Source organism: Carica papaya, chromosome 9 (assembly GCF_054855325.1).
Source record: "Carica papaya isolate Zhongbai chromosome 9, ASM5485532v1, whole genome shotgun sequence".
Lineage (NCBI taxonomy): Eukaryota > Viridiplantae > Streptophyta > Magnoliopsida > Brassicales > Caricaceae > Carica > Carica papaya.
This window is the reverse complement of record NC_142317.1, coordinates 22,322,773-22,340,509: the sequence shown is the minus strand read 5'-3', so window position 1 is coordinate 22,340,509 and position 17,737 is coordinate 22,322,773. Positions and strand designations below refer to the sequence as shown.

Below are 17,737 nucleotides of genomic sequence, written 5' to 3'. Positions count from 1 at the left end.
TTAGGTAGTAATTATAAAGTAGATTCGTTATAAGGGGTCATATTCTTCTAACAGTTCGAAATTTTAGACCGCGAACTAACTCAAATCTCATATTTGATTTTCTATGAAATTACCTCTTTATCCTAAATAACTGAAAAACATAAAAGTACAATCTAAATTAAATATGTCCAAAAGTATGTACATGTACTTACATTAAGCGGTATTAAATCTATCTTGTTCATTTGATTCAATTTTTACTTTTTTATGTAATTATTAGTAATCCTTTACATGTTGAATGAGGCATATATTCATTAATTTTATTTTTGAACCACTTATATTTTTAACTTGAATTCATTGAATGAAATTTTATCTCATAATTCTTCATATATAGGAAGATCAATTAGAATTTAGTTCTGAAAAAACATAAATAAGAGAGTTTAAATATTAAAATTGTGATATATTATTAAATTATAAAATATGGGACACATGTAGCAAGTTAATTTCTTAAGAAAATGATGAAGCTTGTTTAGAAATTAAAGTAAATGGGACAATTAGATACATATACAAATATTTTAACTTCTAATATTATACTACACTATATCTATTTTTAAAATATAGTTTCTCAATGAGTGGTGTAATTTGACCCACAACCTAAAAATTTCTATGTAATTTCTTCATTTACAAATTGAAAATATATACATATACATGAGGTTAATTGAAAATATTATTCTCATAATCGAGCAATAGAGTTAAAATAATATAAGAGTATTCTCAATTTATAGTGAACTCTTTAGAAGAACACCTTTCACTCCTATAGTATTATATATATGATATAAAGTCTATAAACAGGAAACAATTTGTTTATTCTCCAATCCAGGAAGATGTTTCAAGCAAATGCTAATCCTAAATCAACATATCATCTTTACATTAAGATCCAATGATACCCGAATCACTGCTCAAAAGCTTTAACCCCCAAATAAAATGAAAAATAAACATTGTTATCATCACCATTATACATTTAAGTTGTTCAGATAGGTAAGTTAAGCCACAAATTGAAGTTACCTTTCCTTATGTGAAAGCAGCTTAAGAATCTTATATTATGCAAGTCTTTTGGGAGTTCTTCCGACCACACTTTCTCTTGAGGTTAGCACTTATCATGCAAGAGAAGGCATTGATAAGCTCATAATACTCTTTAATTATCAGAATTTTGACTGCACTTGGGTCTGCAAGTAGAAGCTTAGCCACAAGGTATTCAGGAATTGACCCTGTCTGGAATAATCGTGCTTGCTTCCCGATGAACTTTTCTCTTTTCATGTCATAGTATTAAGGTCAATTGTCTCTTGATATGTGTCTTTCCCCAACTTCAATAGATTTTGCAGTGATTTCTGGTCTTTTCATCTTTATGGGTGCAATAGTAAGCTGTAAAAAGTCCATTTTTAAAATCTTAAGCCACACTGCCAACATTCCTTCATTATTACTTTATTTTATAAAACATCAACAAGGTACCATATCCTATTGGATTCAAGTATGTGAACTTAAGAAACTTATAACTAAATATAAATTCTACAAAGGGTTCTTTGGAGCAATGAATAAAACATTAGTAGTAGAGAGAATATTTAAGCATAAAAAACTAACCTACCATAGCAGAGTTGGCCAAGAACCACCATTGTGGTAAGACCAAGGGTTGCATGAAAAGGAAACATAGTGAGAAATGCTAAAGATAATGAAGAAATATATCATAAATAAATAATACGAGAGCAGATTCTTATGTGTTCTTAGGATCACTACTAGTGATTATTTGCTACTCCTGACCTTCAATAGTAGGATAACATATCTTAAATAGCATATCTGCTACCAAATCTAATTCGCTTCAATAAGATCTAGTATGGCATGTGACTAATCAACTGTTGTTAGACTGTTTACAACAGACCACATGTTTCTTAGAGAAAAAAATCAAAAATCCATATGTGCTAGTTGTAAGTTTCCAATTAGATAACCTCTTTTATTGGGCATCCATTCCACCAACCAAGGAGAAATTTGATCTGGGTAATTGTTGAACTTATTAACTGCATTATATGAGTACTCCTCAATCTTGCAACTGTAATCTCTTTCAGTTTTCGCAAATCAATCAAATAATACTCCATGATGTGGAATGAAAGAGCAAGCAGGCAATTATTCAGTGCCGAAAGAGATCAGCTGATCCATCTTCTTGAGCAAGCATTTCACGTGCACAGAGTAAGGTAGAATAAAATAGTGCCTTTAAGAAAAAAAGATGGATTAACTGGAGATACCACAACCAAAAAAAGTAAACAAATAAGATCTCTCTATTACCAACTTATAAATTTAAATAATGACCGATTCATGTAGGCTAATGAGTCAGATCATAATTTGTTGTTTGAATCCAATTTGCTAAAACATGGATCAAAACTAAAACAACTGGGAATAGTTCTAGATAAAAGTAGCAGAACTGCCTCAGAAATTCCCATAAACATAATGGTAATCAAATAATTATAACCCTCTCAATCCTCAAACCCTTCTTTTATCAAAGTGAACCCAAGAGATTCTTGACTCAATTGAAAGAATACATTCTTTTGCTTCAATTTCAAGAATGATTAACCTTAAATCAAAAAACAAGCAAAAAAACAAATCAAGGCATTAGATTCAATGTGAGTATTTTGGTGAAAACTTTCAACTAAATCAGACATACAACCCAAAAGTAAAAAATTCAACAATAAAAAGGAAAATAAACTGACACTCAAGGAAAACTAATGAAATGATGCTACGAATATACGTAATACGTCTCTTTTTCCCCTTTATTTTTAGGAACCGTAAAGAATTATCTTCTATTACCTAGAAGTGATATAATAAGAGTACTCAAAAGGTGAGAAAAACTCATCAAAAGCCAAAAGCTAATGATTACAAGGCACCAATGCAATTTTTTTATAAAAAACAATAGAAAGCATCTAACTAACTAGTCAATTTGTGATAGAACTTAACAAAAGTCCTACTAATTGAACCATTCATAAATCAAGGATTCCAAAACAAGAAAAAAAAAAGATCATAGCTTAAATCCAAACCCAGATGAAGTGATATTAAAAATGAACATACTCTAAAACTAAATCTAGAAAAAAAAAGAGAAAGGTGAATACCTTGTTGAAATAAAATGTGGGTTTGTATCGAAGCGTTGTTTGGGAGCAGAAAAATCAAGAAAAAGAGAAGATAATGTTGTGTCGTTTCAATATCTCCACATAATCAATAATAATCCAATTGTATGTATCGTATTTACTTTTGTTTTTGATAGTTGTGGATTATTATGAATAAATAAGAAATTATATGAAGATTCCGCTTGCTCTTCTTTTCTCATCTTGTCCCTTTATTTTATTTATTCATTTCATTTGATTATTTTTTAATTCTATATATAAATTTTCTCTCATTTTTCTCTTGCTTTTCCTTTTCTCTCTGTTTTTTCTTTTCTCTTAATCACATGGTTAATGATAAGTATAGCATATGTGCAGACGGAAGAGATATCTTGCGATGAGGGTAAGCACACTATAAATTCATGCACCCTCCATTTTCATCAATTTACCATTAATTTATTCAACTTATATGATCAATGACTTGTGTTGACCAGATTTCTTGTTTGTTTGTGTACAATAGTTCCCTCAACAATGATATACTCATTATTTTCCCTCTCTTGCTTGGTTAAGATAAATCATGAAAGATAACATGCAAGCAGGTTAGAGAAGAAAAAGTGCCTGGAATTCAAAAGCTTCTAGAATGAACTTTAATGAGAATCATAAAAAATAATTGATATGTGAACCAACCAAGATGAAGTTGTTTTTTTTTGTTTTTAGATTTTCATGATTCATTAATGAAATTTGAGATATGATCACACTTTTATATGAGATAATAAGAATCTATAAGTAAGAATCATTACTTTGTTTCTAAAGTGGAGGTTTTATAATCTGAATGTTTTTGTTTTCTTTATTAAAAGAATTGAAATTAAACTATTTTATCTTACATTATTTTTTATTAAAATACATGAGATATTGTTTTAGTATTGTAATAACAATATATATTCATATGAGTTTGTGAAAAAAAAAATCAAAACTAAAGGTCTTTTATATGTGTGTAATAAGAAGACGAGAGATCTTCGGCTTAATGAGAGAAAATGTAAGAAATCTCACCCTTTATATGTAGGCATTTTGTGAGTTTTACTTTAACACATTTCTTCTTCTTTAATATTTATGTTAATAAATAATTTAAGAAAAATATTAATTTGAATTTTTTTGCTTATTATAATTGTTTTAATAAAAGAATCTAATCATTACAGAATATTATTTTCATTTAGATATGTCATGACTATATCTCTACCAAATCCAATTTCATTACTATATCTCTACCAACACAGTTATAAGTTAAATCTTTTGATTCTATTGAATCAAATATTATAAACAAATCATTATTAATACATATAATTATATCCAAAAAGTGATAAATTTAACATTTTAATATGATACAGACTTGTTATCTTCTAAAAAAATGTAAGAATCTTAACCATTCAAACACCATGTTTATGATCATTTATGAAAATTCTTAAAAACTTCATTGTAGTGTGTGCTTAATTATGATAAATGAACATAGTCACAAGCTTTAATGGGGGCATTTTGGTGCATGAAATGCATGTTCCCATGTTAATGGATGTTAGTGGTTAGTTTTTCCTTTTCAATGGTATCATCCTATGTTTACCTTATAAATAGTTAGCTCCTCTACTCTATCCTATCTTATTCCTACATTTCTCTATTGCTCTCTCTTTTATCTCTTTTCTTTCACTTTCATTTTTTTCTAAAATTTTCTTGAAAGATTCTAACTTTTCCTTTTCTAGCTGTGCAAATTAATAAAATCTATGATCTATTGGGAGCTAAGCTTATTGTATCATACAATTAACATGTCAAAAATCTCCTTTCTATTATCTGATTGACCTAGTGCACACCTCAATCCGTAGAATGGATCCTCAAACTTCAATTCCTATTTGTATAGAAAGTAAATGTCTAAAGTAAATTCTCCTATCTTTTTTCACCAAGAGATTTTTATGTGAAACTATTAAATATCAACAATTCATCTCAACCAATAGCAACAAAATTTAAATTTTTTTGAAATAATACCTTTCAATTTGTAATTATCTCTGCAGAATAAGTTTGAGTTTCAAAGCAAAAAATTAAAAGTTAGGTCAAGATTTTGATCCTACTATAGTTCCCTCAACTAAGAGAACTTAATAATCATGAAATATGTTTTTCACCTAAAAACATAACAGGCACGTTGAGATTAAACTCAACTTAATCACGACATCAGCAACATAAAAAAAAAGTTAAGAGTTTAAATTTGTTTTCCATGAAAAAGTAATACTTATTACAACCTGCAGAGAATTTATTGGTATTGATTTTTAGAAGCTTTCATCCCCTCATCTGCCCAACAAAAGAAAACATAATTACTTTATAATATTGTTATTGAAAGAGATGAAAATAGTTAAAATACAACTAGTGAAAAATTAAATATTGAACTTAAATTTTATAAATTAAAAGGATAATAATTACTTTAGTTAAGTTACAGTAACTGAAGAAAAATATAAATATTATTTTATTCTTAATTAATTTAAAAGCAAATTGAATTAGTTAAAAAGAAATTGTATTTATTACAATAACAAAGTATTTGAGAGTAATATTCTCCATTTACTAGAACGATTCAAATTAAAATATTAAGGAATTAAAAAAATAAATAAGAATCGAATTAAATAAGTTGTTAGAAGCAAGAGTACCTTCATTTAAAAGAGTATGTTTGCGCTTGCAAGGGGTGGCGCTAGCTTCCAACTGCATCACCATACATACCCATTCAGTGAATAATAATAATAAATATTTTAAAATCAAAATCTACAATATTTAATATTTTAGAAAAACAGTTTTACTTTTTATTAAAATATAAACTTTACATTTTTAGCAAAACTTAAACTTGTAAATCTTAAATAAAACACAAAAATTTTAACTATTACCATATTATTATAATTCATTATAATTTTTAATTGCTATAATTATGAGCTAGCAAAACAAATTTTCAATTAAGTAAAACTCATACTTTATAAGTCAGCAAATTTAAATTTAGTTAAAATTTTTATGAAATCCATAAGAGAAAAAGATATATATGAAAATAAAATTTTGCAAAATATATAAAATAAAATATTACCTCAAAAAGGATGTTTATTTTATCCTTCCTAAGTAAGAAGTCATTTTCGATTGCATCCAATGCTGCTATGCACCTTTGTTTTTTAAAAAAATAACTTTAAAAAATTATAAAAAAACTCAATAAAGAGATATATTAGTATTCTATAAAATAAAAAAAGTAAGTACGAAATTCATTTACTACATGCATATATAAAGACTGTTAATCAATTTATGATGTCAATTACGTATGAAAGCTTACCCTTCCTTACTCTTTTCATCAGATGCCTTAATGAATTCCTCACATTTTAGTGCCATTTGACAAGTGTCAAGGCTTCAATTAATATCAGCTAATTATTTTTTTAAATAAAAATTGTGTAAATCTATTGATTAAGTGATATACATCAATCATAATGCAATATAAATAATCTCCAAGTAAGAATACACACAAAACAGTAGTTTGACTCGAGATTAATTAGGCAATATACACTAAATGCAATACAATACGAGTAACTTTTAAATGATGACACACACGAAAGTACAATCTGACTCAAACTTGTGATCTCTTGTAAAAGAGAAAATGCATCAACTATTAAACTAATTAAATAATTAACTAAGTATACACATATACCAAATAAATATATATATCATACTAATATATATTTGGTTAATTAAATTATTAATTATTTATCTATTGGGTGGATATCTACATACTTTTATCCTTATCTATAAGAGTATGAATTCAAATCAGATTATATGTCTCATAATATATCATTTAACGACTAAACTGCATGAATTTTTACTAACAAAAATTTGTACTTGAGAATTTTTATTATTAAATACATTTTATAAGATCAATAACAACACACATAAATACTCCAAATTAAAGAGTTTTGAGCTATGACTATTAGTATTAATTATAAACCTTAAGGAGGCTCCTTTAATCTTGAAGCAAAGTTCACAAATTTTAGGAAAATCAGCATTAGATACTTTGTCATTGCAAATTAAGAGAAGAAGACAAAATAATTAAACCCATTAACTAGTCAAACGTGGTTAATAACTACTCAGATCTATATCGAGATATATAATGTCCACATACAAAGATTTAGTCATGTCTGATAAAATGATTTCAGATTCAACTACGAAGGTGGAGAGCAGATTAGAGAAATAATTAGGACCTCAACCATCATTTCATATGCTATTCCAAAAAAGTGATCGACCATACCCTTTTAAAAAAATCGAATGCAAATCAATCAACAATATCGATTTATATACATGATCACTAAACAGATAAGAAAAAAATAGATAAGATGTTAAAGCACTAAACCTCTTGTTCCATCAAGTGGTTCATGTCAAGGAGCTACATGCTTCAATCCATCATATTAGAAACAACTGGAGAAGAGAAAAATGGTTTTACTGAGAGAAGGGAGATTTCTTTTTTTTTTGAATTTGCAATGCTCACTGAAGCAGCGGAGAGTTATAATGAGTTTAGAATTTATAATAAATTGCTAATAATCTAGGTCATTTCTAGTGATTGATATTTAGGTTATCAATATTCTATGCATTAGTGAACTTGCATATTTTTGAATTTTGTTTTCCAATTTGGATTATTCTAGCCAACGATTTTATGAGAAAAAATATTTTCTTTTGAAAAAAAAAACAAGAGTTTAATTTAATCCATTTATAATATTGTATAAACAACAAAGATGGTTTTTCTCCAAATAAATTATTTCAACTGATAAAAGGCATTATATTAGCACCTTTAAGAATGGTTAATTGCTGCTAAAAATTAGACAATAGATGATAAAATTTTACCAGTAGATTTATATTGTCACTAAAAGTCAAAATGCCATAAAGTAAATTTACAGCAAATAGAGGAAGCCACATATCCATTTCATGCCCAACTTGCCCATTTCTTTATTTTTAAAAAAAATTATTTCACTTTTATAATGACAAAAAGAAGTACAAAAGAAATTAAAAATAAAATAATTTATCTTTATGTTCTAAAACCTAAAGAAAATTCAATCTCCTCTGTTGCAAGACACTAAAACTTCTCTCTCTATGTTAGTTGCATCTCATTGGAGTCATCACCCATCACCTCTCGTTATTCATTAAAGTATCAGTTTTCCTTATCAATCATTAAACATTGTATTTCAAACAGTAGATTTACGTTGCTTAGTTTACTCATTTGTATGAGATTAAATTATTTATTCAAGTTAATCAATACCTTATTATTTGACAAAACTATAAATTTAGTCGTATTTCTTTTTAGTACTATATAAGTCAGTAAACCACCCAAACTTTAGAAAAATATTCATCAAGTATAAAATTTGTATCTGGTACCTTTAATAAGGGTCTTATTACAAGTAGAAATTAAATAATAGACGACATAATTTTAGTGGTTTATTTAGACTACTACAAAAGTAGAAATGTTGCCAAGTAATATGCGACAAATAGAGGAACTCATGTGTCCATTTTGTGCCCACCCTATTTATTTCTTTACTTGAAAAAAAAGTTGCTTAACTTTTGTATCAACAAAAAGGGGTACCAAAAAAAAATTAAAAATAAAATATTTCATCTTTTTCTTAAAACCTAAAGAAAATGTGATCTACTTCATTGCAAAATACCAAAGCTTTTATCTTTGTGTTGGTCGCATTTCATTGTAGTAACTATCAATCGCCTCTAATTATTCAGTGAAGCATCAGTTCTCATAATTGGTCGTCAAATACAATATTTTAAACAATAAATATACATCATTCGATTCACTTATTTATTATAAAATTAAATAATTCATACAAATTAGGTTATACTTTATCATGCTCAAGTAAGTGAAGCAAAAATTGAGGTTCATGAACAATTATCTATCTTTCAGAAGTTCATACTCATTTCTAGCTAAGTTATGTATTATTCTTATAATACTTTTGAATCCAACTGAGAAGAAAGGAAACAAAATGTAGAATGAAAGCCTAAACATGCTCAAGTAATAACCTAAACTCAGAGAAATATTCATCAAGTATAAAATTTATATTTGGTACAAAATTTGCCAGATAACTAAGTAAAACAAAATCTATACTAAATTAAATTTTAGGACAAAAACTTTGGATCTTTGTGTAACATAACATTAAAAAAAAGAAAAGACTAAAACCTTAAGATTTAAATGTAACACCGTAGTTTTAGAGCTTTATTAAGACCTAATACATGATCGAAACCTCATAGTTGTCTTAAGATAGGTCTAGAACACGAGAATAATTTTAAAACCCTGCACAAACTTTTAGTAATACTATCTTGTAACCTCATAGGTATCTCAAAATAACTCTAGAAGCCAAAAGTTTCCTTATCTTCAACTACTCTTGAACCTTAGCATTGTTTATCTCAAATTAGGTAAGCAGTCCTGAAGCACTACACAAGGACCCATGAGTGTCCCAACTTTCTGTTAATTTAAAGGAGTGCGCTTGTGCTTGCGAGGGGTGGTGCTTGTTTCCAAATATATCAGCATACATACCCCATTTACTAATTAATAATAATAATAATAAAGATTTTAAAATCAAAATCTACAATGTTTATTATTAAAAAAATAGTTTTACTTTTTATTAAAATGTAAACTTTACATCTTCAGTGAAACTTAATCTCGTAAATCTTAAATAAAACACAAGTTTAAACTACTACCGTGTTGTTATAATTTATTATAAATGTTAATAGCTATAATTATGCAATCGGCAAAACAGATTTTCAATTAAGTAAAACTCATACTTTATAATTCTACAAATTTAAATTCAGTTAAAATTTTCACAAAATCCATAAGAGAAAAAGATATATATGAAAATAAAATTCTGCAGAATATATAAAATAAAATATTACCTCAAGAAGGATTTTTATTTTTTCCGTCATCAATGTGAATTCGTTTTTTATTGCATCTAATGCCACTACACACTTTTTTTAAAAAAAAAGAAATAAAAAAAAATTAAAAAAGCACAATAAATAGATATGTTAATCAATTTATAACGTCAATTATGTATGAAAGCTTACTTTATGACGTCAGTTATGTATGAAAGATTACCCTTCCTTACTCTTTTCATCAGATGCTTTGATGAATTCCTCATATTTCAGTGCCAATCGACAAGCACCAAGGCTGCAAATAAAATTAGCTAATTATTTTTTAAAATGATTACAATAAAACGCATCTTTCGAAGGATAACACACATAAAAGTATAATCTCACTCGAACTTATGATCTCTTGTAAAAGAATAAATGCATCAACTATTAAACTAATTAATTAATTAATTAATTATACACAAATACCAATCAAATATATATCCTACTAATACATATTTGGTTAATTAAATAATTAATTATTTATCTATTGGGTTGATATCTATGTACTTTTATCCTTATCTATAAGAGTATGAGTTCAAATCACACTATACATCTCATGACATATCATTTAATTATTAAAGTGTATAAATTTTTACCAACAAAAATTATACTTGAGAATTTTTAGTATTAAATACATATTATTAGATCAATAATAACACAAATAAATACTTTAAATTAAAGAGTTTTGAGCTGTGATGATTAGCATTAATTATATACCTTGAGGAGGCTTCTTTTATCTTAAACTAGAGTTCGCAAATCTTAGGAAAATATGCACTAGATACTTTGTCCCTCCAAATTAAGAGAAGAAGACCAAATAATTAAAACTCATTAACTAATCAAACGTGGTTAATAACAACTAAGATCTATATCAAGATATATATTATGTACACATATAAAGCTTTAGCCATGTCTGACAAGGTCATTTTAGATTCAGCTACGAAGATGGAGAGCATATCAGAGAAATAATTAGGACTGCAACCAGGTACTCCTTTAATTTCATATGCTATTCCAAAAAAGTGATCTACCATATACATTAACAAATATTGAATGCAAATTAATCAATGATATCGATATATATACATGATCGATAAATAGATAAGAGAAAAATTGATAGGATGTTAAGCATTAAACCTCTTGTTCCATCGAGTGGATCATGCTGTGGAGTCGTATTCTTTGATCCATCCTTTTCTAGACGATTAAAGAAGAGAAAAATGGTTTTGCCAAGAGAAAGGAGATTGTTTTTTTCTTCGAATTTGCAGTGCTCACCAAAGCAGCAGAGAGTTATAATGAGTTTAGTATTTATAACAGATTGCTAATAATCTAGGTCATTTCTAGTGATTGATATTTAGGTTATCAATATTGTATGCATTAATGAACTTGCATTTTTTTGAATTTGGTGTTCCCAGTTTGGATTAATCTTGCTAAACATTTTATGAGAATTTTTTTTTTAAAAAAAACAAGAGTTTTGTTTAATGCATTATAATATTGCGTAAACAAAAAATATAGTTTTTCTCTAAATAAATCACTTCAACTGATGAAAGGAATTATATTGGCACCTTTGAGAACAAATCCTTTGCTGGCTCCAAGACCATGGTTTCTTTGGGAATTTAGGTGCTCGAGCCACAATATTCGCTAGGGGAAACTCTTGGTCAACTTCCTTACATAGCGTCGTCCCATATAACATTTAGAATATGAATATCCCTAGTGCCCACCAATCAACTGCATTTCCATGCCCTTCACCATACCCTATTTTTGGTGCTAAGTACTAGTGGGTCCCAACATAATATATTAATTGAACATTGATTGGCTCTGTGATGATTTCTACAGCTGTGCGATGTATTGACTTTTTTCTATTTGTGTTGACTAGGGCATAAGTAGGAGGCTACAACAGGTGTGATACAATTGGCTATAATGTATGATGAATTAGAAAAGTTGGGTTTATGATCATGATAACAACTTGTTTTATGATTGATGATGCATTTTGAGCAGAAATGATGTGAATTGTTGATGTGGGATTATCATCTTTTAGTGAGAGATCGAAGTCAGTCAACGAAATGTAGTCGTCGAATCTTACTAACACATTTTTGGGTTTCAAATCACGGTAAACTATCCCCATCACATGTAGGTATTCTAAGGCCACTATGACTTCAGATGCATAAAACCTGTGCAAAAATGAGAAGGTTACAAATCTTTTTAAAAAATAAATAAATGAATAAATTTAAATAAGTTGGAAATATATAAAATTGAGTTTGATAGGTTATGCGAATAGCTTGCTCAAAATTTTAATACTTTATTCTATTTAATATATTTAAGAATATGTTTAATACACACATTGAAATATAATTATCTCTTATAACATTATCCGTATTATTAAAAATGTATAATATATTTATTTTACTAATATATAAACAGGTTCATGAACTTTTAAACCAAATTCCTTCACATTTGAATTTTGCTCTTATAATTATAACATTTTAGGACCATATTAAAATATGAAAAGAAGATTTTATTAATTAATAAAGATGAAATGAAGATGGTATCTATATATACATATATATATGTAGAAATATGATAGAATCAAGAAGGTGCAAAGGGGAAAGGTTAGAAACTTCAAAGAAGATACTTATAATTGGGAATTATATAAAAACCCATGCACAACCCATGAGTTACCCAAATCATTATTTAACTTGGATTATCGCATACATAACCCATGAATTACCCATTTCCTCCCATGCTTCCTTATTACAGCTCTACATTATTTATGTGTGTGTGTGTCTCTCTCTATATATATAACCTTCTCAATTCATCAGTATATACATATATATGTGTGTGTGCATATAGAGAATGTATGTATGTATATCACGATACTAATTGCACTGAATATCATAATAATAAATTAACGATTCGTATAATCATATAATATATTTTTATAGATATAGATAATTAATGTTGTTGTACATACGTACCGGACAGCAGCTTCGTTGAATTGTTTATCCGGCTGCCGTTGACGGAGGACGTGAAGATTGCCACCGGGATAGAACTCAGTGAATGAACATGACCACCGATCACACAAAAATTTCATACTTATTGGTGCCACGTAGGATTGCTCATACACCATCATATATATGAATTATATGTTTATATATATGTACACGTGTCAAAGCATATGATGAAAGGAATAAGGAAGGATAAACTTTCATACATAATTGACGACGTCATAAATCAAATCAATTAGTGAATATAGTAAATGAATTTCATAATTATTTTTTATTGTACATATTTCTTTACTAAGTTTTTTTTAATTTTTTTTAAAAAGGTGCATAGGTATTGAATGCAATCAAACATGAATTCACATTGATGAAGGAAAAAATTAAAATCTTTCTTCAGGTAATATTTTATTTTATATGTTTTATAAAATTTATTTTTATATATATATTTTTCTCTTATAGATTTCGTAAAAATTTTAATTGAATTTGAATTTACAGACTTATACAATATAAAGTGTTTTACATTTTTAGTGAGAGTTAAACTCGTATATTTTAAATAAAACATAAGAGTTTTAACTGCAATCATATTATTATCATTCATTATAATTATAAATAGCTAACATTATGTAGCCGACAAAATAGATTTTTAATGAAATAAAACTCATGCTGTATAAGTATGCAAATTTAAATTCAGTTAACATTTTCACAAAATCTATAAGAAAAAAGATATACATGAAAATAAAATTTTACAGAATATATAAAGTAAAACATTATCTCAAAAAGGATTTTCATTTTTTCCTTTACCAATGAGAATCCATGTTTGAATGCATCTAATACTGCTATACACTTTATTTTCAAAAAAAAAAAAATTTTAAATTCAGAAAACTCAATAAAAAGATATATTAGTAATATCTGTAATAAAAGATAAGTATAAAATTCATTTACCACATGAATATTTAAAGACTACTAATTGATTTATGACATTAATTGTATATAAAAGCTTACCCTTCCTTGCTTTTTTTATCAGATGCCTTGACGAATTCCTCACATTTCAATGCCATTTGACAAGTGCAAATGCTGCAATTAATATCAACTAATTATTTTTTAAAAAATAAAAATTGGTACATCTATTAATTCAGTGACATGCACCAATCATAACACAATACAAATAACCTCTAAGTAAGAATACACACAAAAATACAATTTGACCCGAGATTAGTCAAGTGACATACACTAATTACAATACAATATAATACAAATAACTTTCAAATGATGACTCACATAAAAATACAATCTGACTCAAACTTATAATCTCTTATAAAAGAAGAAACGCATTAACTATTAAACTAATTATTTAATTGATTAAATATACACATATATAGTTAATTAAATTAATAATTATTTATCCATTAGGTGGATATCTAAGTACTTTTATCCTTATCTACAAGAGTATGAGTTCAAATAAGACTATACATCTCATGACATATCATTTAACTATTAAAATGTATGAATTTTTACTAGCAAAAATTGTACTTGAGAATTTTTATTGTTAAATGTACATTATAAGATCAATAATAACACGTAAATTCTCCAAATTAAAGAGTTTTGAGCTGTGATGATTAGTATTACCTTGAGGAGGCTCATTTAATCTTGATGCAAAATGCATAAATCTTATGAAAATCTGCATCAGATATTTTATCCCTGCAAATTAGGAAAAGAAGATCAAATAACTAAAACCCATTAATTAATCAAATATGGTTAATAACTACTCAAATCTACATCGAGATATATATTACGTACACACATAAAGCTTTAGCCATTCCCGATAAGATGATTTCAAATTCAGCCATGAAGGTGGAAAGCAGATCATATAAATAATTAGGATTGCAGCCAGTATCTCCTTTCATTTCGTATGCTGCTACAAGAGAGTGCTCTACCGCATCCTTAAACAAAAATCGAATGCAAATTAATCAACAACTTCAATATATATATGATCGATAAACAAATAAGAGAAAAATAGATAAGATGTTAAGCACTAAACCTCTTATTCCATCGAGTGGATCATGTGGAGGAGCTATGTGCTTCAAGCCTCCTATTTGAAATGATTGGATAAGAGCTGCAACAACCCATACCTCCATAGTGAGTCACGGTACCATATGAACTTATATTGCCAGTGAAAAATACAATAAACTTCTATTTCTAAATAAAATTAAGTACATCCAAGCACAATGTTCACATCCCTCGCTAGTGAGGGTTAACCATTACATCTATCTAAAATCAAGAAAACATCTAATTAAAGTTTGTCTAACTCATACTTTCCTACACGTGCATCACAGAGAACACTGTCTCTACTCACCTAGATCGGCTCTTAGAGTTTGTTTGTTCCATTGTCAATGCCATTCTGACTTCTAAATAGCACCACTTTCAACCTTATAGAGAACACTGTCTCTGCTCACCTAGATTTGCCTCCTAGAATTTTATATTTATTTTGTTTTTAATCCCTTTCCAGTTCGTTTCTCTGTCTCTACACCAATACCACCATTTCCCAAACAGACATCAAGAGAATTAAATCTAAAAGATAAAGCATTCAATTCTCTAAATTTAGATATTCTTTTAGTGTAATCTTATAGGAAACAACTTATTTAATCTCTAATCCAAGAAGATGTTTCGAGCTAATGCTAATCCTAAATCAACCTATCATTTTTACATTAAAATCTTATGATACTCGAATCACTGCTCAAAAGCTTTAACCTCCAAATAAAATGAAAAATAAACCATTGTTATCATCACCATTATATATTTAAGTTGTTTAGATAGGTAAGTTGAGCCATAAATTGAAGTTACCTATCCTTGTGTGAAAGCAACTTCAGAGTCTTATATTATATACCTCTGTTGGGAGTTCTTTTGACCACGCTTACTCTTGGGGTTAACACTATGCAAAAGAAGGCATTGACAAGCTAAGAATCCTCTTTAGTTATTAGAATTTTTGCTGCACATGGGTCTGCAAGTAGAAGCTTATCCACAAGGTATCTAAGAATTGATCATGTTTGGAATAACCGTACTTGTTTCCTGATGAACCTTTCTATTTTCATGTCATAGTATTCAGGCCACTTGTCTCTTGATATGTGTCTTTCAATAACTTCAACAGCTCTTGCAGTGATTTTTGGTCTTTTCATCTTTATGGCTGCAACAGTAAGCTATAAAAACTCCATTTTTAAAATCTTAAGTCACACTACCTATTGTAGACTGATTCAACATTGATAGTTGGATATTTAACTTAGTTTTGGATTTATCTCCTAAAATTTATGATGTTTTGTTAGTAGTGATAGAATTTGAGTTAGTGGCAGATTGCTCTACCATTTCTTTTTATTTTTAGTTCAGTTGTAAAGCCTATTTAAAAGGCATTTCTGGTTGCTGAATATATCATCCCACTGCATCTAAAATTCCAGCAGCAATTCATACCCATAAAAAGTTTTGATTAATATTTTTATTTTTCTACTGCATTCATTTATTGTCTGCTATATTTTTCCTTGCTGGCGGTGTAAATTTACGCAAGTTTGAGTTCAACAAAACTCTCTTCTCCAACAATAGTGGTATTAGAGAAAAGTTTGGTTATAATTGGGCGTGCATCTCATGGCGACAAATGGCAATGTCGTGAGTATTTCTCAACCATCAATTCCTATATTTTTCATGGTGAAAGCTATGAATTTTGGAGCATTAAAATGAAGACATTATTCAAGTCTCAAGATTTATGGGACTTTGTTAAGAATGGGTATCCTAATCCGGATAAAGAACGCAGATTAAGAGAAAATAAAAAAAGGGATTCCAAAGCACTATTTTTCATCTAGTAAGCAGTACATGAATCTATTTTTTCTAAAATTTCAACTATAAATACAACTAAAGAAGCATGGATGACTTTGTAAACAACATACAAAGGCTCATCGAAGATTATTATGGTAAAATTTCAATTTCTCTGTCGTGATTTTGAGATGTTGTAAATGAAAATTAGTGAATCGGTACAAAAATTTCTTTTACGAGTTGCAACGGTTGTTAATTAAATGAAATCTTACAGGAAAGAGATTTCTGATCAAACCACTATTGCAAAAGTGTTAAGGTGTTTAACTCTAAGTTTTGATCACATTGTTGCAGCCATTGAGAAGTCTAAGGACTTAGCTACTTACTCATTTGATGAGCTGATGGGTTCTTTGTAATCCCATGGGCCAAGATTGAATCGGGTGAATGAAAAGACTGAAGAGAAGGCTTTTCAAGTGATGGAGGAGTCTCCCAAATAACAAGATGATTCAAAGAAGGCACAAGTAGAGGATGTGGTAGAAGAGGTTATCGAGGCAGCGGTAACCTAGGTAAAGGCAGAATTGCTGGACAAGATGAATAAAGGGAGATGATTGGAAAACAAATAAATTACAAATGTAATATTTAGTGTTATTATTGCAAGCGATACGGGGATGTAAAGGTAGAGTGCTAGAAAGAGAAAAACAAGCAAATTATGTTGAAGATGAGGAGGAAATTGAGCTATTTATGGCCTATCAAGATGGCACCAAAGCTTCAAGTGGCATATAATTTTTGGATAATGGTTGTTTCAACCATATGACCGGGATCAAATCTCTATTCAAGGAGCTGGATGAGTCATGTACGTTGAAAGTAAGACTTGGTGATGATGGCAAAGGC

The 17,737-nt window shown here is 28.3% G+C and overlaps 1 pseudogene; it reads right to left on the bottom strand.

The window, feature by feature from the left end:
- Nucleotides 1–1,071: 1,071 nt before the first annotated feature.
- LOC148240188 (alkaline/neutral invertase E, chloroplastic-like) lies at nt 1,072–16,227 on the bottom strand (annotated as a pseudogene).
- Nucleotides 16,228–17,737: the final 1,510 nt, after the last annotated feature.